The 24272-nt window shown below is 38.7% G+C and overlaps 2 non-coding genes across 2 annotated transcripts; one reads left to right on the top strand and one right to left on the bottom strand.

Moving 5' to 3' along the window:
* Positions 1 to 338: 338 nt before the first annotated feature.
* LOC126021454 (U6 spliceosomal RNA) lies at positions 339 to 445 on the bottom strand. Its single transcript, XR_007499969.1, has one exon. It is a non-coding gene; the product is annotated as a U6 spliceosomal RNA (small nuclear RNA).
* Positions 446 to 3929: 3484 nt separating this feature from the next.
* LOC126021463 (U6 spliceosomal RNA) lies at positions 3930 to 4036 on the top strand. The gene has a single exon (XR_007499977.1). It is a non-coding gene; the product is annotated as a U6 spliceosomal RNA (small nuclear RNA).
* The last annotated feature ends 20236 nt before the right edge of the window (positions 4037 to 24272 follow it).

Here is a 24272-nt window from a genome sequence, read left to right on the forward strand (position 1 = left end):
ATTATCACAGCTCTGTGCAGAGCGTGGTCCTATAGCTATTTCTGAAGGCATACATCTCAATTCCTACTGGATTTAGCTTTATGACAGTTGGGACAGATATACATTCCTGTCCCTTGCTCCTGAGCTTGGCACTATGACAACTATGCAAAATTGTTCATTTTTGCTGAAATGAAATTATTCTGAAATTTAGCTTTTCCTTCTTTTGAAAGAAGTGACATTCATTGGCCACCTTTCAAACAAGAGTTCAAATGATTTATGTATCTTGTCAAATTATCTTCCTCTGGTTCCAGAACAAGACTATGAAGTAGGTATGAGTCCTCGCATCTAAATTTTTTTTTTTAAATATGGAATGCTTCACGAATTTGTGTGTCATCCTTGTGCAGGGGCCATGCTAATCTTCTCTGTATCGTTCCAATTTTAGTATATGTACTGCCGAAACGAGCACATGTCTGAAATTTTCAATCTCACAAATGCACTTGTTTATAGTAGCCACTAAGGTTCTATTGTTCTGTTCTTCTGGTATAAGTCATTCAGACCTTCAAAGGGAGAAATAAACACTACTTAACTTGAACATGAATAATTGACATTAATTTCTTCATGTATGTTCCTCAGAAAACAGCAGGTTTGCAGCTGTATTGCAAGAATTTCTGTGTGTAATTTAACACATTAAGATGCATATTCCTGGGCTCTGCCTCTGCTTTACCTGAGTAGAAGCTTTGGGCTCTGATAAAAGCATTTAAGGTGATTATTATGGGCACATTCATTTGAGAATGTTCTCACTGAGTCTATGTATTAGTCAGGAGAGTCACACTGTATTAGTCACACCATTGTAACAAACAACACACAAAGCGCCATGACTTAATGCAAGGAAGGTAAGCCTCAAACACAGAGATATGTTGTGGGCATGAATAAATTGTCAGGAAGTTGACATCCTTGTGGTGACTCTATGATCCCCGCGTATTTGTCTTGTGGCCCTTCCAATTCAATATGAGACCTGACAAAGGATTTACTGCACCATAAAAATGGAACTACCCGCAAAGGGGGTTCTGGTATAGAATATTCTAGTTTCATAATCTTAAGGAAAAAGAAACTTAGAAATATTAGTCTTCCTTATATTCCCTATAAGGAAGTACCAACCTACTAGAAAGCAATCAATCATTTGTTCTCTAGTTTAAAATCTCAGATGGACAAATAGAAAGGGTCTGCAAGTATATACATGTACACTCCAAATGTGTTCCAAGAGCTTTTCATATCTTCAGGAGGAGAAAAAGCAGTAAAAGACAAAGATCATAAACTGTGATGTTTTCCTTTCATTGTGTATCTTTATGTCAAGAAAGCAATTAAAGGGGCCAGGGAGGAGGCTTACATAAATGGAGCCCACATTTTTCATACAGGAATCCTGGGTTTGATTGTGAGCATACCAGAAGGGTTCCCCACAAGCACCATGCCTGAAGTGACCCCTGAGCACCACCGGATATGTCCACTTCAAAAGAGAGAGTGAGAAAGAGAAAGAAAAGGGAATGCTAGTGGTAGCATTCAGCTGAAGACAATGTTTATATTGGAGGGAGATAGCAATGCTAAAAAAATGCCAAAAGAAGCCCTCTTCTGCTGCCTACCTGGAGATGGCTGGAGGACAGCTATCTTAGGGCACTGAGGGTTGGACTGTCTATTCACATCCTTTGTTGTTTCCTTCTTTTACCTGTTCCTACCACAACTGAATTTTCCTACTCCTCGATTCACCCTAAAACTGTTGATTTCATAGTTCTTCTTTCCTCTGAAGTCTCTGAAGAGAATACATAGCTCCCCCTGTTTGCAGATTCCCAGAGAGACATCACCCAGGTTCAACATAATAAGGAGGAGAGGAAGTATAAGAAAAACTCTGCCTTAGGAAAAAGTTCAGTTAAGTGGTAGTCAAAGAAAGACATAAGTGGATGAGCCCAAATTGTCTTCTCTGTCCTCTGGGAAAAAGGAACCTTCCATGCCCAGAGGCTGGATGGTGAGAGGATTAAAGAACAGAAAATAGAGGCCAGCTGGGTTTCCAATTACATCTCAGGATGAAGCCAGAGTCTCTAGAACCATAAGAACCTTGGAAAGACCTTTACAAATTCTCTGAGTTTGTTCTTTGTTTTTGTACAAATGAAAAGTGAAAATAGTTGGTGTCTTGGGGCACCAACTATAGTTCAGGTGTGGAGGCACAAGTTTTCCATGCCTGAGACCTGAGGTTTTTATCACTAGTACCTCCACTTGTAAAGAAATAACTACTCATGTTTTAGTCAGACTTGGGCACATATGAATGCATGTATGTATTATCTATGACCTAGAAAGGGGTGTTGATAAACAATGTGGCTGCATAAAAGGAATTGGTATAATTCTGAGACAGACTCAGTGATAGAGTCAACTAAAAGCACAAAGTAACCATTTTAAAGGTTTTCTACAATAACTACCCAAGTCTAAACTGAAATTGAAATATGAGAAATTCTTGTCCACATTTCCCTGAGGAGCGATCATTGTTTGTTAGGACATTGGTGCTGCCCAGAGTTATGAGATAGGAAGCTGAGAGGATCTCAGGGCCTGAGTCTAGAAATTTCATTTTGCAGAATATAAAACTGAGATCCAGATCTGTGAAAGAATATGAGATCTGTGCAGGGGCCAAGTCTCCCACCCCAAGTTCCTTTCAATAACCCACTACTACCCAATCCCAAGGAACCTATAACACAGTTTGTTCAGACTCTCCCTTGGCCTCAGAATGGGTTTCTCAAATTTTCGTTAGTGAATTTATCTTAGCTTTTTGCTCTGATGAAGTGGAGGGGTTGTATAATTGGGGTGCAACTAGATGGTTCACATGTCAGGCTCGTGTCTATATTCAGGATGAGGATGTGATTTCGGGTATGAAAGTGATTCCTCAGAGTAGGCACTCTGAGAAACCAGCTTAAGGTCTTTTATGCTTCCTCCTCTAGTAGTCTTTCTCTGCTCTGATATGCTGTACCAACCAATATAAATCCGAGTGTGTGGGGGAAATTAAACCTAAACAGTCTCCTCTTCTCTCCTTGTGGTTCCTCCTCTTAATGAAAAATAAGGGTATTCAATTCTATCATTTTAAGGAAAATTTGACAATCACCCACATCCCATTTTCCAGGTTCTCATGATAATGCAGGCTTAGCACACACAGAAAATTCATTAAAACTTGTATTTCACCCAACAGGATACTATTATACCTTCAGTTTCAAGTATCTGGGTGGGTATACTTGCACATATATTAACCAAGAAATGTAGAGACATCTCAGAAGGCAGAGCCTCATTCACCTCAACCAGGGTCTTTGTATGGATTGTGTGACCTTCCTATTTTGCTGCTAGAGGCATGTGCTTCTCACCTGATTATTTTATTTTATTTTATTTTATTTGGGGGTCAAGTAAGCAGTATTCAGGAGACCCGGAATTTCTCCCAGTGATCAATTCAAAAGTTTGACAACATTGTACTACTTTTGTTGTGCTGGGGATTAACCAGGCTAATCCATGCTCTAACAAGGGTCTCAAACTCGTGGCAGCCCTCCTTACAACATTTTGTGGCCCTGCCCTAAAGGAATCTTTCTTTTTAGTTTTGTTTTGATTTAGTTGTTTGGGTCAACACCCCCAATGTTCAAGGCTTACTACTGACTTTGCACTCAAGGATCACCCCGACTTTGCCTTCTGCGGCCCCTGGGTAAATTGAGTTTGAGACCCCTGCAGGGTTGTCCAGGACCACATCTTACTGTGACCTAGACACCATATAGGCCAGGGATAAGGATCAAACAAGGTTGGTTGCATGTAAGAAATGTGCCTTTATCTTTGTACTATTTCTCTGGCCTGCACTCAATCTTTGCACCCAAATTCCTTTACCCAATTGTTTTATTTGCTGCAATTGATGCTGGTTAGAATATAGTATAGAATTTGTGCTCGCTTCGGCAGCACATATACTAAAATTGGAACGATACAGAGAAGATTAGCATGGCCCCTGCGCAAGGATGACACGCAAATTCGTGAAGCGTTCCATATTAAAAAATAAAAAAGAATATAGTATAGAATTAAACAAATAAACCTTTATTTGAGTATTTTTAGAACTAGAAGATTTAATTAATCTTTGTAGGAATATGACACAAGATCACATCTAAGAGATAACTTTACATATTGGCTACAAAATAAACACAACACATTTCTCCAGGAGAAAGAAAGATTATTGTCCAGACTGGCAAACATTGTCCACAACTCCTTTAAAAATAAGGTGATGGATTCAGCAATTTTTAGGAAGAGATTCTGAAGGTCACCTCATACTATTTAGGTGAACTCAGAAAATGTAGTTTCTTCATATGTGAGCAGACAATTATAAGAAAACCTCATGCATTAATATAATTAATTTAAGTGTTAATGAAATGACTATTGACTAATTTCTGTAACAATAAAGTGAACTATTATTTGTAAAACTTTAAAAACTGTATCAGTTAACCTTAGTTACTTTCATTATTTTTTCACTCAACTCTTTGACCCAGACATAGCAAATTAAAACTATGTGTATGGATGTGAACCTAGAACAGTAATAAAAGTCATATATTGGACAGTAAAATGTGATATTGACCATTATTGAAGTTTTCTAGTTCACAAAAGATCATTCTGGAAATCTGAAATTAGACATGATGAAAGAAGGAGGTGGGTAGTAATGGGGGAAAAGTTGATACTTAAGTTATATTTTTGGTTATATAAGAGGCCATCTTAAAGCAAATTTGAGTTATAAAATGTTGCACACAAGTTTCCTAAAGCCTGTTTTTTTTTTTTAAATGACTTAAGAGTACATAGATCCTTAATCATCTACTATTTGAAATGCCTTGAATGGATTTCATTCTCTACCAATTATAAACTTAAAATAACCTTTTGTAATTGTAACCTAGTTTACATTTCTAGTTCATATCTCACCTCCTTGGTGTTTACCAGATATAACTATCAGCCACATCAGTGGCCTCCCATCTTTACAATATCCTACGCCACCTCCAACATACTTTTCTTTATGCTAATCATCCTGGTTAACCTCAGATAGAGAGGATACTGCTGGTACTTCACTCAATTCCTATCTTTCTGTCTGTATACTTGACTCCAACTTCTTTTGTTTCTAATTATCTACATGGTGACTCTCTCTAGGGGCCTGCCTTTGGCTAAGTAAATTAAAGCTCAATGACCAGAAGGGGTCAATAAATCCTTCCAATTCTCCCCATTATAATTCACAGAAAATGACCCACCTAAGTGAGATGGTAAAAGCTCAGATCCTTTGCCTCAAAACTAGTCAAAATATGAGAAATAATGTGTTTCCTAGAGTCCCCCCTGCAGGATAAACTAACCCTCTCTGCATAAAACTTGACCACAATTTTGTCTTCACTTGGGGCTTTCCTTAATACTCTTTGCCCTCAACACTTCTTTTCCAGGTGTTCATTGGAACATTTGCTACTTACCTCTGAATTGGTAAGGAAGTCTGAATTCGAAGGACTATCTCTGAATTCTAAGGAACTCAAGCTAAGACACAGAATATAAATACCATATCCTTTCAAAGATTTTTTGGCAGCTCCCTTTCACTCCTGCAATGCCACCATAGCATTAATACAACTAATAACACACTTAACTGCTTCTATGTCCATAAAGATTATGAGTTTTGCAAAGGGAGGTTTTGTCTTGTTTATTTCCCCAGCGCTTAGCACAATCTTTGAAAAAAATATATCTAAAATTACATCTTCTTCACATCAGCTATCATATGTCTCTGATAGCTCTAGAGATCTCGATAGTAGAGGGAGATTATATAAACTCAAATGATTTCAAAAAGCTTATGGGTTTTGGTTTCTCATCCTCAAGAAGAAGGTGATTTTGTCTAAGATTCCCCCATATCTATGATCTTATGTTTGAACAGAATCATGACAATTTCTCTTAATCAACCTTGCCATTTAGTGTCTCATATACATGAAAACCTGTACAGTTTCTTTTAGCCATTGTATCAAGAGGCCTGATCATTCACAAGTAGCTTATAATTCTCAATTTTATAAATGTCTATAAATGATTCAGATGGATACGAAAATATACTGAAAACCCAGGCTCACAAACTCATTCATTAATTTATTAGCTCATAAATGTTTATTGAATGAGTGCTAATGCCCAAGGCACTGTAGGCAGCAGAGTGATAAAACAGACTTGGATATACAACAATTTAAATATGCCTAACAATTTATAGTTGTGCTCCCATACATATTAACTCAATGCTTAATAGACCTTGAAGTGATAAATATGATCCCTGCTTTGCCTAAGTCCCCATTGCTATGTAAAGAGACCCCAGATCACAGAGCTATAAAGATAGCTTAAGCCCCAATCCCTGCCTGCACTCTCCTGCAATTTCCATTTCCTCTCCCCATGTTGCTTTTCTTTGCAAAACACCCCAAAATAAATCCTTAACCAGATTGTCTCATTTGTTTTAGCTTGAAATGTCTTACATTATTCTTGAATATAGGTCTGTATCAAATAATGAGTATTGAGGTTATATACAATAAAGTAAATATTGCTTGTATTATTTAAATTCTAATTTATCACAACTAATGTGATTTGTTCCTCAGGAAAAATGATGCATTCTTTATTGGGCATGTGTATCAATTGAATAAAAACATAGATGCCTAAAATAAGTCACACCTGTAAATAAAATCTAATTTTATAGATGCATGTAATAGTAATAATAAGTCACATATAAGGATACATTTAGATATAGAAATCTAGACATATGTTCACATAAATTGCCAACATATTTCTATATTATAGTATCTGGCAAGAGTACAAAAGCACTTTTTTTTTTAACAAGAGTAAAGCACTTAGAAAACTGGGATCAGGTTCAGAGCATTCAAGGAATAGAGTGGAGAAATTTGGCATAAAACACAAGATACAGTTAAAAAGCCACACCAATAAAAATAGGCAATGAAACAACCAAAGGGAAGCAACAAACCATCAGAATTAGCTCTGTTAGCCCTATAAAGTGTAGAAAAGCAATAGATAGCAAAATAACAAATAAATAAATAATAAATAAATAAATAAATAAATAAATATATCCAACATTTGGGACATTGAAAGAAAAAGTAGGAGGTAAGACCAGCTTTGTATAATTAGAGTTTAAAATTTGTAAGAAAGCTAGACCGAAACCAAACTAAGATATTTCAAATGGAAGATGAACAAATTCAAATATTATGTATTCAAAAATGCCCCAGTAGTAATCAAGTTACTTCCTTGGTAACAAAGAAGAATCCAATTTTAACAAGATCATAGTTTAACATCTCTTGGGGACATGTGTGACACTGAGTATGGAACCCAGGCTTTCACAAATAGAAGTCAAGTGCTGAGCTTGGCCTTTCAGTGAGGATCCCTTTTGTAAAGAACGTGGAGTATCCAGAATACAGTCCCTGAGTCCGTTCCTAATTCTACTCAGCCAACATGGACAGATGGTTTGTAGCTAGATTCACAGAGCAACCCTAGCAGTGCTGAGGGGGCATGTAATGTCAGTGATTAAATTTCCCAAGCAGATAATTTTGACCCCTACACTACTCCAGTTCTTCCAGTGAGGATCTTAATCACTGTGCTCTTGGCTAAATCTTGTCTACCATGGAACCATGGATTGATAGGATAACTAAGATCTTCCATTAAAAAGTAGAAATGAGCAACTATTTTATGTTTTATTCTCTTAGATCAGTTTCCATTTAGAAGATTTTCCCAATCTTCTTACTAAGATGTTACATCAAGTTCTGACAGGCAACAATCTGGGAATCCATTAATTCAAAAATGTGAGGTCATAAAATTTAATTTAAGACCCTGCTTCTACCAAAGTCCTTTTGCAGGCTTATGCCACACTTGACTTGTTTAAATCCAAGGTTACATTCTCCAGAATGTATTTTCCATTGTTGGTTTGTCCAGCTCAGAAAGAAAGGGGTCACATAGTTAAACTGAAAAGTGCACATGTTCTGGAGACCTTCAATGATTCCTTTTGTCCTCAGTAACAATCAGCAACTCTTGCTTTATTCTCTGAAATTCTGCAATGTGGTTTGCCTTGTCCTGTAAACTAATTGTCCTGTAAACTCTCCACAACCCAGTAATCAAACTCACTCCTCCTACCTCACCTGGAGAAATTTGGAGATCAAATTACTACTAGGATTATGAAAGAGACAGAGAGATAGAAAGAAAGATGGGGAGGCAGAGAGAGAGAGAGAGAGAGAGAGAGAGAGAGAGAGAGAGAGAGAGAGAGAGAGAGAGAGAGAGAGAGCAGTGTGTAGGGCTCTTGATTTGTAAACAGCCCAATAAATTCAATCCCCAACACTATATGTGATCCACCAAGCACCACCAGGAGTAACCCCTGAGCACAGAGGCAGGAGTGAGTCCTGAGTACCTTGAGCACTTTGGGGTATGGCCCCCAAATTTACTGCTAAGCAAGAAAATTTACTATTCACCCATCCAGCATCTATCTTGCAGTTTTGACTGGGATTTTCACTGTCCGTTTCTTTGCCCTTGTAGCTTTGTACTTCCTTTGCTTTCGTTTATAGCGGGAACTTAACACACATGTTCAGTACACAGTGTTTAAGTCAGAAGTACAGTGATTTAAGGAGAATAGGCTGCAGATATGTAAGAGATTTGCAAAGCATCCTCAGGTCAATGTTGGCACAATCATAAGCTACAGCTACAAAAACAGCCACACTTAGTTAAAGGAGCATTTTCCACACTATTCTGCCTAGGTCCAGAGACTCTGAAACAGAAGCTTGGAGTGGAAGGTCTTTCGCCTTTTATTTTAGGCATGGATGGATTCTTTCCCAGGGTCTCAGCTCCCAATGTGTGTTGTGGGCAGATGACTGCTATTGCTTCTTGGGAGGAGAGAAGTCAGTGCCCCTCTCTCAATGAGTTATGTGGCTGTAATGAGATGGTGCGGGTGTGTGTACTGTATAGTGCCAGGCACACAAGTTCACAAACAACCACAGTGAAAGCATCTTTTTTCATAACCCAGAAAAGCAAGTGCGGGCCTAGAGGACATCCATTTGTCTCTGCTTACAGTTCTCTTCCCCCATTGGAAAAGGGCTAAGAGGGAACAAAAAAAAAAAAAATAGAGCAATAAATCATAAGAGGTGTAACTTTCAAAGTCTAAAAACAAAGCCCCTGGAAACCCTTGCTCTGGCCAGCTGAGTGGGCTGATGGACTTCCCTTCCCGCACCCTAGAGGGCCACCGTGCTGTTGCTAAGAGGGGCACAGAGAGAGGAGAGTGTATTTTTTAAACCATTCAAGCATGAGCCTACCCCTGAGAATAGAGGTCACATGACCTCTGAGGAGATGCCATAGGGAAAGGAAAGTCACTCCATATTCATGGGCCTCTTGACCCACTGAAAGGTCATGCCCCAGTTCTGCACCCCTTCCTGGGAACACGGAGCACCTGACTGTGTGGCAGGCACTTGGCCTCTTCCTTGTGATTTAATTAGTTGCCCACAGCAGGGTTGGCTGCAGGCCCACATTCCACTCACTCTCAGAACCAGAAAGAACCTCCAAGATTATCCACTAAAGTTTAAAATCTCCTCTATGAAAGCCTCAGCAAGTGGCACCTTCCTGACCTACACCCAACCAGCCACAAGAAACGGAGTCATTTAAGGGAGCTGGGAATCAGGCTCTCTGTGGACAGCTGAGAATGTCAGCATTTCTTATTTAAGTCAATTTATCCCCCCCCCCACTGTCATTTATAAGAAAATGAGTCTTTTGCCTAAGTTCCAGTTTACTCTTTCATAGAGGAAACATATTATCTTTAGGGAAACTCCTAGTGAATTGGAGTCAAAAATCTCCCTTCCAAGTCCTAGTTAAAGGAGAGTGCATTTGTAATGTATTTAAATAAAATAAATAAATAAATGCAGATACTCAACTGTATAGAACATGAATACTGAATCACTAAGAGAACAGACGATCTGGAGTCCATCCTGGTTATCAGGGAGTAAAAGTAAGGGAGACAAGTAAGTCAGACCCTGAGGACTGCTGAACTATGTGCTGCAGAGGGCAAAAAGGAATAGAACCATACTTGGGCATAGCTATTAAGACCAAAATATCTCAACCAGGGTCCATAGGACCCTCTGTCAGTCCCCTAAATATTTCAAGGGGACTAAAGTGAAATAGTATAAGTGGTGATATCTGACACAAGAATAGTGGGTCAATTGATAGGGTTGGGAACCAGAAGAAGGAAACAAGATCAAAAGGGGCATGGGTTGTAAAGGAAGAGAAGGAATAAACTAGACGCAGTGGTCCTCAAACTATGACCTGTGGGTCACATATTGTATTTGTATCTGTTTTGTTTCTTCATTGCAAAATAAGATATATGCAGTGTGCATAAGAATTCGTTCATAAGTTTTGTTTTTACTATAGTCAGACCCTCCAATGGTCTGAGGGACAGTGAACTGGTCCCCTGTTTAAAAAGTTTGAGGACCCCTGAACTAGAGGATAGTTTATCAGTTAGTTGGGAGAGAGAAGGTTGGTTTGAACTCCCAAAGGACCATTGACAATATATGACAAATTTTATTTTTGGTTTTGAGTCACATCTGTCTAGTAGGCTACCCTTGGCATGCTTCTGATGGTGCTTAGGATGAAAGAGAACTATGCTATGCTAGGGCCAAAGCTTATGTCTATAATATGGAAAGCATATATTCAACCCTTTGAGTCATCTTCTCAATTCCTAGAGACATTGGGGTATTAGAAACACACCAGTGGTATTACTGTCTCTATGTTTGGTGGTCATTTTGGTCAGAGTTCAGAGGGCCTTATTTATGTGGTGCCAGGTATCAAATTAAAGATCGCATAAAAGGCATGTACCTCCTGTACTATCTTTCTGGCCCCAAGACATTTTTATTGTCATAACCGGGTGATATACTTCCAGCATTAAGTGGGTAGAAAGACAGGGATGCTATACAATACACAAGCTCTTTAATGATGAAGAATTAACTAGTTCTTCAAAGGACCTGACCAATAGCAGTAGTTTTCAACATTTGTTGAATTCTCCTGCCCACACTTACTTTCAGAGCAGCAGTTGAAATCCCTCAGTCTAGAGGATTTAAGAAGGCTTTGACTCTGGGGAAGTAAAGCTGCTACCCAAAGAAGGATTAGTGTTATCCAGAAACCATATTCCAGAAATGAGTTCATGGGGATGCCTTCCAGCATTCTTGCACCTGGAAAATGGAACATGGCTTTGAAACTGGATTGATGATCTGACCACATTCCTGATTTCACGGGACAAGTTCAATTGCCTTGGCCTTGTCTCTTTTCTTCTCTGGAAACACAAGAGGGAGAAGCACTCTTGTGCTTTTCCAAAAGAGAGCTTTATGCTGCAATTCTAATTACATCTCATTTTCTTGCTTTCTGAATTTAGCATCGATGATGTGTGTGGCATCCCTGATGACGGCGACAACCCACCAGTTTGGGATAATGGGTATGGACATACATAAACCCCTCTCCTCTTTGGGGTTTACAGAGCCAAGATGAGTTCCTTGTGGGTCATTTGCTAAGTAGAATGTCTGAGCTTAAGACATACTAGGTCACTTTTGGAACATGCACACTGGCTATGCTTGACCTTGAGGGTTCCTGACTTGGACATTCTATGCAAGAAGAGCATGCAAGTTAGATGCAGGTTTGTAAACTTGTCTTTGGGAGGGCAGGAATAAGAAGGGAAGGCTTTTTTGACACTGGTACTGACCTTTAACCTCTTCTTTCAAGGGACACACTCAACTAGATAATCACCACCACGCAGCACCTCTGCCAAATGTTTTGTTAGCCAATCTGGTGCTGGTAATGGCCATCAAAGGAGTCAGAGTGGGATATAGCAATGGAAATGAACCCTCCTAGGAGACTAGACTATCCAAAATGATACCTACCTACTTCTCATGGTGTGGAGGAGGCCGGTCAAAATCACCTCTAGATGCAAAGGAATTAGCAAACAGCTTGCCTGTGAGAAGCAGTGGGACTTAATTACAAGAGGATAAGTGGGGCAACCTCAGTTCACAGCAAGAATATCCAGCTACTTCCATGATTTGAGCTAATTTACCACCACCATTGTCAAGAGCATCATTCCATCAAAGGGAATGTTATGAATTAAACAATCTATTTTGTTTGGTTTTTAAGAGGGGAGCTTTTTAAAATATTGTCCAAGGATAGAAGTAATTGGTGGGAATTTTTGTTCTAATTGGGACACTTCTTGACTATTTTGTGATCAGCTCAAGAAGTCAATTAAACTCAGTCAGCAAGAATGGTCCACACCCCATAGTGCCAAGAGCTTATTTCTGGCTCTGAGCTCAGGGATTGCTCCTGGGGGTACCTGGGGGACCAAGGTGCTTGCCTTGCACTTGGAAAACTGGGTATGCCAAGTGCAAGGCAAGCACTTTACTCATTGTAAAATTTCTCCAGCTACCTGAGAGGACCTTTTCTTATTTCTCACCTGGTAGGTGGCTTCTGTGGGTGAACTTCATCAGGGACATCTGCTACATTTCCAGAGAGATTGTGTTAGTCCCTCTTTGAGATCTGAGGTTTTTTTCTGGTGACACATGCCCCCTCCATAGCGTTTCTCACCTCAGTCTCTAGGCTGAGTTCATATGTTGGATGTTTTGGGTCTACTTCACCTTTCTGGTGATCAGAGATGCTAAAGAAGAACGGAAGGTTACGTTCTGACTTGGGATACTGCTACTAACCATGGCAGCACCATAACTGGAATTGCCTTATCATAATATCTTTTGATATCTATTTAAAATATTTGACTTTTGTTGTATATATGTCTTTCACATTTTTCATTTGGATCAACAATGCATTCTTGCTGTTTGATTAATAAATATGTCTCTCAACCTAAAATGAAGATTATTACTCTAAGGAGAGTATGAGATTCATCCTGTCCTCCCTCCAAGTTCCCAACCCATATGTAAATATCATAAGAAAAAGTAAGGCATAACACTGAAAATGTCTAAACAAGCTCACAAAAACGTGAACAGGTGAAGGAGTCACAGAGCAAACAAGAAAACGAGGCTTTCAGGAAAAGATTCTTTAGTTCAAGAGGGAGGGAAAAGAGGCATTTTTTGGTTGTATGTTTGTGTTGATGTTCAAAATCAAATGATTTGTTTAGAAAATGGTAAGGTTTCAAGTGCTCAGAGTGGGAGGAAGAAGAAGCTACAGAAGTGGACTGTAGCCAGATTGAAAAGAGCAGAGCAATGATTGCCACTCTGAGAATCTGAATCCAAGCCAAAGCCATTGCTTTGGAAAGAAGAGATAGATGTGATTGAAATTTTTCTCAGCATAGAAGTAGGAAGATTTGTCTCTTAGAGTATGGCTTAGAAGGATTCCATGATAGGTTGTTAGAATAGGCATGTAGCTCTGAGGGCATGCTTGCCAGAATTTTTTGCTGCAATCTCTGATCAGCTGTGGCCATAAGGTGATGGTGGTAAACTGATTGGCAATTCTGATGAAGTCTGGGTCAAGGCCTTTAATCTTTATGATGAAATAGTTTATTTCAAATCTGAGTGCCCTCAGTCAGGTTTCTTCAGTCTGAGCTTCTCCTGTCCTCTGGAAGGTATCCATGTATATTCCTAACTGCAATTCTACTAGTTATTGGAAGAACTGGGATTCAAAATCCAGGTCTCTGTGCCCTCATCATGGGTCTTTCCCACTAGCCTGGGTTTAGAGTTTTGACCCAAGTTAGAGTTTCTCTGTTTGCTTTCTCCTTTACACATTTCTCTGTAACCAAAGGCATGTGAACTGACACAGTTGTTTTACCTGACATTGGAAGTTTTGTGTCCCAGCCAAGGTCAGTTCAGCATTCTTATTAACATGTTGCAGATAATGGCTATCGAAAAGTCTGAGGGCATAAATATTCGAATGGAGCCATACCATGTGGCTGTTCCTTTCAGACCTGCACTTTCATTTTTATTTGCTTTTATGTGCTGCTGGCAAAGAGCCACAAGTTTTTCCATCAACAGAGATGGCTGCTGATCGAGCTGATTTGCTTTTTTTCTCAGCCCCAAAGAGAAACCCATTCTCCAAAGCAGGTGTTTTTATATCAAGATGGGCTGTTGAATGGCACAGTGGGGAATACACTTAGGAGGTGATGCCATCAGTGGGGCTGGTGGTGTCAGCTTTCTGATTTAATGTTTTGCACTAGTTGGTCATGAATTATATATTCTTTTTTCAGACTAATCATTTCTCCTGCTGATAAAGGGACAGGGTTCTACCAAGTGGGTTTGGCCCCTGACCTAAGAAATTTACTAATGCATCAAAATTCCCTAAGCTGACAAGTTGGATGAACCCTGGAGATTGTAAATCTTCAAAAGCAGAGAGGGGGCAGGTAGGCCTTCCTGAGAGAACTCTCCTCTCACTTAGTATGCACCGACTGCTGGAATGGTGGGCGATTCCTTGAATGTTTTTTCAACCAATGTCATTTGCAAATTGATTGTTCTTCCTTGGAAGCCTTTCTTAATTAAATAGGAACTGCAGCTATTACCCAACGACAAAGGGGGCATTTTAATGTCTTGGCAGAGGATGACTTGGCTCAGTGAATTTTCATTTGCAGAAGTGCCCACCATGGACTACTGTGTACAGAACTCAATTGGATGGCTTCTTCTCATGGGGTGAGAAAGCTCTCTGCTCTCAAAAAGACAGAATCAAGCAAGTCAAACAAAATCCTGTGGAGAGACGATGCATAAAATACCTTTGCCTTTTCAATGCACTTAATTCCAATATGATCCCATTTTATTATTTTGTGAGGTCTGGAAAACACTTCCAGTCTTCAGACGAGGAAACCGTGAGACAAAATTTAGGGATTTGCCCAAATTTATATAAAAAAATAGGAGATGGTATTAGCATCGAAGTGACCAATCTTTCTATCTGTTTCTATACCTATTAGGATCAAGCATACTCACTTAGTACCACATGTCAGCCATGACTAGGCCAATGGAATAATGTAGAAAAAAACATGTGAATAGGGGTCTGTAATGAACATGTTTTTCAACCAGTGATTTCAGTTCTTGCTAGTAATTAGAAATAGCTGGGAAATCCATTAAAAAGTGCACTTACCTGGGCCATGGCATGGTTTTGAACAAGGCTATTACCTTAAAATATCCATTTTAAGAAATTCAGGGGTGAAGCATATGATCAATGAGGTTGAAAATCAAGAAAAAGAAAGGAACCTTTTCTTTTATCTTGCATTATATAAGAAAGGTGAATTAAAAAAGCTTGGGAAACATTGCCAGGAACAGTCTTATTCATTGCTAATTTAACCTTAGTTTTATATAGAGCACTCTCCCTAGGACAGGGCCCTTACAATGATACAAAATTGAATATATTTGTCTTTGTGAATCAACTGAACAAATTTATTACTGGATGTGCAAGATAGGGACAGAAAGTTAGGGACAACAAGGTTTATGTTCAAATCCCCAATATATCATACTTTTTTATTCTTCTAATAGTCAATTTTTAAATGATAAAGGGAATAACATTGCCATTGGGGAATGATTTGAAATTTCTATGGACCCAACTCTGTATTGCCACAATTGAATGAGAAAAAAATGTGAATGTATTGCACTCCAACTTCCGTTCCTGACTGTACCCTCAGGGACTGAGAATGGTCAGCCAAGAATCAGCCCAACCAGATGCCAAGAGGAACAGGACTACTAAGCTGAAAAAGAAAACTAGAAAGATTCTCAAGGGTTATTTGACTTGTTAGGTCATGGGTGAAAGCATGAAGAGAAGAAAGGGTAGGGAGAAGGTCTGGGGGAGGACTGCAGGCAGCCAAATCTAGAAGAGGGGACAGGACTCAGCATTGAAAGACTCAAGAGAGATCGCCTGGTGCCCCAATCAGAAGTCCTCATGTTCTTTGACATGATGCTGCTAGAGAAGTCTTCAAAATGCAAATATGACCTTATCTGCTGCTGTCTAAAATGCTCTGTCTTCTCTTTGCTTATAGAAATAAAATATAAAACTTCAACCCTGAACTGCAAAAACCATATTCTCCCTGTCAGATCTCACCTTTGAGTCTCACTCAAAGCACTCATGACACAGTCTTTCTCCAAATGTACAGAAAAGAGGCATCAGCACAAAGTCTTCCCCTCCTGGAAAGATCTTCCTGGCCTCTCACTTTATTGTCCTTCCTCTTTCAACTCCTTCTGGTTTCTCCTTCAAGACCTCTTGGCTCCTCTCTTACCTTGCATTTAGAGCAGGTATATGTGTTCATATACCTAACTGGTATATAACTGGTATATAATCTGGCTAACTTTTACCCAGATTTTTTTTTCATGATTTAATTCAAAGATGTATTTGTTTTTGCACTGTTTTGGCCACATAAGATTGACAGAGTAGACATTCAGTAGACTTTGCTCATTATGATCCATCATATGATTCTCATTATAATTCAAACATCGAATCAACAAACAAATGAGCTAATGCTAAAGGTGTAAACTAGAGGCACTTATGACTGAGAAGTTAGCATCTGCTGTTACAGCTGCTTCAGGAGAGTTTGATTCTTCCTCTTAAGATGGCATCAGAACCCAGAGGATGAAGTAGTAGGTGTTGCTCTCCTGCCTGTCAACAGTTTGCTGATTCTGGCAACTGTACAGTAGATCTTTGTAGTAGAGTACTTAAACCAAAGCAAGAGTGACTCTGTTTTCCACCAATCCACATTGGGCTAAGTGCACTCAGAAAAAAAATGTTCTCATTTGACTTGTACATACACATTTCAGATCTCAGTTCTTACCAGAACCAATGACAGGAGACCAGCCAGACCCACTTTCTGTTGAATCATGTTCAAGAAGCAGTGGGGTCACTTCTTTAAGGGATTGATACGTATAATCCACATTCAGATAAATATAATTAGAGAGATACTGAGAGAGACAGACAAACATACATAGTTATAGACAGTTTTACATACACAGAGATTCATGTGGAATATTGGCACCACCAAGGAAAGAATTAATGTTAACAAAAGGATAGAGATAAAAAGTCCTTTGCCTTTTACATATTGAATAGCACTTATCTTAATGTCACCTAAACTGGAGTGACACAAAAGACGTAAAGAGAAACTAGCTTGATAGTTGGTCAATTGAAGCAAACAACCAACTGTTATTGTCAAGTTCTGAGGTTGGTTTCATTTGTTTATGGTAAGTCAATTAAAAATGCTCAAGTTAAAGAATGCATTAGACTTATTACATCTGTTAGGCTGGATATTATTATAAGAATAAAGAATGAAGGGGCTAGAGCTGTGGCACGGAATGGTAAGGCATCTACCTTGCCAGCACTAGCCTAGTACGAACTACGGTTTGATTCCCTGGTGCCCCAAATGGCCCCCAAGCCAGGAGCAATTTCTAAGTGCATAGCTACGAGTAACCCCTGAGCATCACCAGGTGTGGCCCAAAAAACAAACAAACAAGAAAGAATAAAGATTGAAGGAATATTAAGATGGTATCATCAAGATGAATGAATATTACTTTCTCCAGAACTTCCTCTCTACCTTTTTGGCATCAAGCAATAAACTATTGAAAGGGTATTGCTATAAAGCACTGAGAATTTGTATCATCTTCTGAAATTATAAGAGCAACAATACTTGGATCATATGGGAGCTTAATTTTCTTTTTTTTCCCAGAAATCTCCAGAAAGATTTTTGTTTTTCATAAAGGTTGAATTAGAGGACATTCTCACCAGCAGCGAATGGGAGAGTTTCTTTCTCCCCAAATCCCCTCCAGCACTGATTGTTCTTGTTTTTTGTGATGTATGCCAGTGTCTGTGGCATGTGATGTTACTTCATTATTGTTTTGATTTGCACCTCCTTGATGTTTAGTGATGTGGAGCTTTTTTTTTCATGTGCTTTTGGCTATTTGTATTTCTTCTTTGAGGAAGTGTTTATTTTTCTCCCCGTTTCTTGATGGGGTTAGTTTTTTTATTTTCTTAAGTTCTGTCAGTACCTTGTATATCTTAGATGTTAGACCCTTATATGATAGATGAATAGTTCTCATATTATCCAGCTATATTACTTCTAAGAATATACCCTAGGAACACAAAAACACAAGACACAAAAATGTCCTCTGCGTGTCTATGGTCATTGCAGCTTGGAAACAACCCAGATGCTCAACAACAGATGTGTGGCTAAAGAATTGTGGTACATCTACACAATGGAATACTATGCAGTTGTCAGGAAAAAATGAAGTCACGATATTTTCCTATACATAGATGGACAAGGAAACTATTAAGCTGAGTGAAATGAGTCAGAGGGAGAGAGATAGTCATAGAATAGCCTCACTCATATATGGGATTTAAATAAAATAAAAGACATTGTTGTATTAATACTCATAGATAATGGAGATGAGGCTTAAAAGGACTAGCCCATGATATAAAACTTACCGCAAAGATTGTTGAGTACAGTTAGAGAAATAACTACACCAACAACTATCACAACAATAGTAGTGAGTAATAGAAATAGAATGCCTGTCTTGAACACAGGCAGTGGGTGGGGGAAGAGGGAGATGGGGACATTGGTGGTGGGAAAGTTGCACTGGTGAAGGGGGTGTATATTTTTAGGACTAAAACCCAACTGTAAATATCTTTGTAATCATGTTGCTTAAATAAAGATATTAATTTAAATAAAGAAAACTAAAAAAAAGAGCAAATATATTAGAATTTATGAGTCAAACCTAAGAAAATCAAAATGTACCTTCCTCCAACTCCTAGTTGTAAGGTTTAAAATTCTCTTTCATTTTTATATCAGTCCACAATCATATTCATTAGCTCATTTGAAATTCCAATAGATCCTTATTATTCTCCACTTCACAAAGGAAGAAATTGACTTACAAAGGTCAAATGTCTAGTCTAAGGTCAGCTAATTAATTGGTTGAATAACCAGGAATCAACTTCAAATCTCCTGATTTCAGAACAAGGGCTCACTCTACAGCTGTCTCATGCCTAGCAGAAGAAAACCACAGTTATAAATTTGATTAATTAATTGTTATTAATTGTATTACATCAAGAGTTCAAGTATGTATTTTTAACCAATACCCGAAAAATTGAGCATTATGGAAAATAATGCTCATGTGTCTCAAAGAAAATAATTTCTGCCCTGCAAAACAAATCACTCTACTCACTTAAAATGCTGGCCTGGAAGTTTCTGCAGATGATCATCACACCAGCTCAGCACCTGCATTGGTACCAGACCTGAAGAAGCAGTGGAAAGGAAATCATGCTCTGTGACCGGCTAATATAAGACAAACATAAAAACAGACCATAGAAAAGCTCATACTTTAAAGAGAACAAACGTTTTTGTTCAGCTTTGAGAGGCTTTTAGAAGACATTGTTTAGGCTCAAAAGATGATGCTCATGTATTGTGATCTGAAAGAAAATTGACTATATGGCAGAAGAAAGAATAGTTGCCAACTAAATTGTTTTGAGTAATAGGGAAAGAAATCTTTAACCAGAGTCCTGAAAATTCTTCTGAGATAGCACTGAAATGATGAAAAATATGTATCATTCTGGTATTAAAGTCAAAGATGATCAGAGATTACCATAATTCAAAGGACATAAAGTTTGGGCTCCCACCTAGAACCTCTTCCTGGAGGCAAAAAATCATTGCAAGATTCTAAAGGTCATTACTATCATCAGTCTGAAGTCATTGGGATAAAGTCACAATATAACCCATGCACAGACTCTGGAAAGAAGGACACATCAGGCTTCCCCAGAGAGACTAACTGTAGAACACAAGAAGAGAGAGATTAGGTGGCCAATTTCATTTGATCCCCATTCAAATTGAAACATCACTTTAGCCCTTTTATCCACATTTTGTCATCCTATACCCTGTGTTGTGGTGAGATAAGAATTTTTTACATTTTCTGCCTTTTTCTAATAACACATCTCGGGTCTTGAGAAGTTAACAGATTGGTCTGAGGTCATGCAAGTAGATGGCAACAGAGTCAGTACTTAACCTCTGCCCTTCTTACTGTAATTCCATTTGTTTCCACACTAACAAGTTGCCACTGTGAACTAAGTACAACAGTAATATATCTGCTCCACTTGTTCCTACATTTTACAATTTGCAGCCTTTCCACTGCATGTTCTCATTTACCTTCTCACAAATTACAGAGCACAAAAGTGCATTCCCCCTAGATGCCTCCTGTCTTCTAAGTAGGATGACTGAGAGTGAAAACAGTGTTCCAAGGTATCATGAAAATTGGTGGGGTAATAAACTCAGATTCTTTCCTGGACTGTGCCATCATATTTCTGCTTCTACATGTATACCATGACGTAGTCTAGCTAGCAGCATCTTGAGCAGCTGATACTCAATGAACTTCGTGAGGGAAAGCGTATCAACAAGTGGTTTTACTCATGTTAAATGTGAAAAACTATGACAATCAGAAAAACAAAAAACAAGCAACTACAAAGGATCTCCTAGACTTTTAGTGAAAATGCAGATGATTGGCTGGGAGAAGGGGACAGTACAATTTTGGTGGTCGGCATGGGCTAGAACTTTGAGGGTGGGAGCAGTGATAGTTAGACCCTTATTCACATAAATGAAACTATGAATCTGAATTTCCCTAGTATTATAAATCAATGAAAACAGCAAAACTTTCAAGCCACTCCAGAAGCATGACGAATTTCATTTTTGAACTAAGTTTCCCAAGAGAAGGCTTTAAAGTGGTTTAGCAGCAGCGTGACTAATACAATTCAAGTCACTTGAAGTAGGAAGTAATGTTCAATTTTTTGAGAGTCAATGCTGACCACTCTCTGGCCAGATTCATGTAGATATTGAGAGTCTAGCAGGTTAGAAATTATCATTAACATTAGAAAATGCTCCCAATATGCAAAATGCTTCCCTATGCAATCTTATTGATTCCTATAATAGTATTGTGGGATATTATTATTGGTGAATGTTCATACTTAAGATGATTGAGATTGAAGGATGCTACATGGTTTGTTCATGTTTACACATAGGAAGTATCAGAGAAACAGCTATTAAACTTTCAACCCCGGATTATTTTTATTTATTATTATTTTTTTTATTTTGCCCAAGGTAGATTACATATCTTCACAGTAATATTTTAGGTACATATTGACATTGAATCAGGGGAATTCCACCACTAAAGTTGTTCTCCCTCCACCCCCATTCCCAGCATGCATCCCATATCTCTCTCCCTTACCCACCGGGCTGCTAGTATAAGTGGTTTCCTCTGTGTCTAGCTTGTTGTAGATTGGGTATTGATTCTGTTGTCATTGACTTTGGATTTGGTGTTTAAGTCCGATCATTTTTTATTACTATTTAGTGATCATACAACTGTTTGGTCTTGGTATCCTTCATTATTTCCCCCTCAAGTTGTGAGGTAGAACAAGATGGTTCAAGTTATGTGGTTCTGTTTGAAGAAAAGAAAATAATAAAATAAGACAAAAATCAAACAAGCAAAAAATGGGTGGAGTCCTTCTAGAGGCTATAAATATCAATTTGAGAGAAGAAAGGGGAAAAGGAAGAGAAACACAACAATACAAAAAGAAAAATCAAACAAAAAAATTCAAAAAGCATCACAGCAATAAAGACAGCCACCACAAATAACCATGGTCCTGAAATAAAAACAAAACAAAGCACAAAAAAATGAGAAAAAAAAAACCAGCAATAACAAAACCGAAAAAAATTATTTTGTGCTGCTTCTTTTTTTTTCTTTCATAGACACAGTAAATATTGGGGAGACTAGAAAGGGAGTTCCCTTGGCCTAAGAGACACATGATTTCTCTGCCCTTGAAGTATACTGTCATGGGAATAACTACAGACTCCCTACATGTTCATTTACTCTCCCCTAGATCCTTTTGTGGTGTATGGAAACCTCCTGCTTTGTCATGGATAATAAAGTCAGACCTCTGTATCTAGAGATCTTGGTATCTGCACAGGTCAAACAATGGAGCCTAGGACGAAGTCTTTCTTTACGGTTCTAGAAGTTCTGTTCCATCACTGTTGTTTTAATCAGTCTTCTGTTAGTTGGTGGTCTTGGTTTTTGTACTGATCCTAGGATGAAGCCTAGGATAGAGTCTTTCATTATGTTTTCAGAAGACCTGCTCAGTTGCAGCTGTCTCAGTCAGACCTTTGGGATTAGAGATCTTGGTTTCAACCCAGGATTCTTTTAGGATGCTCCTTGGGCTGAAATCATTGCATTTTCTGTGGGTTAACCACCTCCTCTAGAGCTTTCTATTTGTTTGTTAAAATCAAAATCTGGGATTCTGAGAGATGATTCAGGGCTTAATAAACATGCCTTCCAAGTGGGAACCCAAGAAGCATTGCATTCTTAGGCTTTCTTACATGAACCCAGGCATGATTGGCTAAACTTGCAGGGAAAGTCTCTTGGGCCCTTTGAACACTCCTTAAAAGACCCTCCCCAAATATCCCATCCAAACCAAATCTATAGGATGCCTCATTTGTCCCATTTCTTTTGCATTGCTTTTTCTGTTTGTTTGTTTTCTAATTTATAGAATTTTCAGGTAGCTTTTTTTTTTTTTTTGAAATTTTACCCCATTCTCTTTATTCCTGTTTGTTTTTTTTCTACCTGGCATGCTCTCTAACTTCACATCTTCAAGAAATTTCCCCAAACCTTTCCTTTCCTCCCTGATAGCCTTGGATTCAGAAGTAGCAAAATATGTGCCTGCAATTACCAACCATAATAACATGGGGAATGAGTTAACAAGTAAAAGTGAGCAAAGGGGTCCATGTGATCTGTCTTCTTCAGCTAGACTGCTTTCAGAGCTGTACCTAAGGCGTTGCCTGTGATCTTGTCAGCTAGAATCAGTGCCTGAAGCTTGCTGAATATCAATCTCCTCCCATTTCTCCCACCTCCTGCTTTCCTGTCCTTGTGCTTGGGCGCAAGGACACTCCCAGCAAAGAGTGTTGGCCTTCATAGGGAGGGAGGAGCCTTCATTGCAGAGAGAGAGCCCCTTGCTGCCAACAGAGCTGTGGGCTTCCCAAGGAGACTTTGTTCCTAAGAAAGAAAATCTAGGGTGAGGGGGGAGAGATTTACAATTTCCAGATTGGAAAGCTTTATTGGAATGATCTTACCCAGCTTAGTCTGAGTATTTGCCCCCAGCTCTGGCAGTTACCAAACTCAGCTCCTTTCACTCACCTTTGAGAAAACCATACATATGGATATGTTTGTGTCTATACTGATGCATTTAATTCTCAGAAAGCACAGCAAAATGGGGGTACAGCCAACACCAGGCAAAGAAATGCTTACCAGCTGCTAACTGGGATTTCAAAGTCTGAAAGTAATTGGTCACAAATACTTCCAATTTAAGAGTTTCTAAATGGCTTTTATCCAGGTCTTTTATTTCTTCTAATGGTAACTGGATAGGAAGTTAAATGACTATAAATTAGTGTCTACCAATTATTTGTAATAGAAGAGAGGTCAGTTTATCTTTTGAAAATTGCAAAGGCTTGGAGAAGAAGAGAATCCATTTCGCAGGATCAAGGAGATAGATCCAATAACTGAAGCACATGGAGAGCACATGCTTTGCACATGTGAAATCCCAAGTGTGTCCCCCCCACCCTAGCACCGCAGGGTGTGCTACAGGTGGCTCTTCCTTCTGTACTCCCACTTCTTTCTCCTACCAGTATTATAAGGCCCCTATAACTGCAAAAGAATATTTACTGCCAGACTCCCCACTGAATTTCTGGTTGATCTTGTATGGATGCAAACAGTGCTCTGCGTTTCACTTTGACATGGAAATGTTTACCCAAAATAAATGTCAAAAATACAGCCATGCAGATAGAATCACTCAGTTTCTGGGGATGAGGTGCAACTTGATCTTGCCAAGCAGACAGAAAAGCAGAAGACACCAAACACTTCTAAACACAGAAATAGCAATGACAAAAATTTTCAATTAATTTTATTTTATATAAACACTATGATTTACAAAGTTTTAATAACAGAATTGCTGGCATTCAGAGTTCCACTCTTGGATTATTACCATAGTTAATTACTCACTCAGGACCTCAAAATCCCTCCCTCTATCCACTCTGCCTCCTTAGCAAACTTTTTTTTAAAGATGTGTACTTATCTTCATGTGGGTCATATGCTCACTTTAGTGTTGACTCTTAGGATTTTGATATATGTAGTTGCTTCCTCTCTGAACCACCAGAATTTCTAACACATTAGCACATTATCATAAGTCTGATTCAGATTCACCACCACCACTTTCTTCTCTTGGCTTTCTCATTTCTGTAATACAGAATCATT

This window comes from Suncus etruscus, chromosome 10 (genome assembly GCF_024139225.1).
Source record: "Suncus etruscus isolate mSunEtr1 chromosome 10, mSunEtr1.pri.cur, whole genome shotgun sequence".
NCBI classification, from domain to species: Eukaryota; Metazoa; Chordata; class Mammalia; order Eulipotyphla; family Soricidae; genus Suncus; species Suncus etruscus.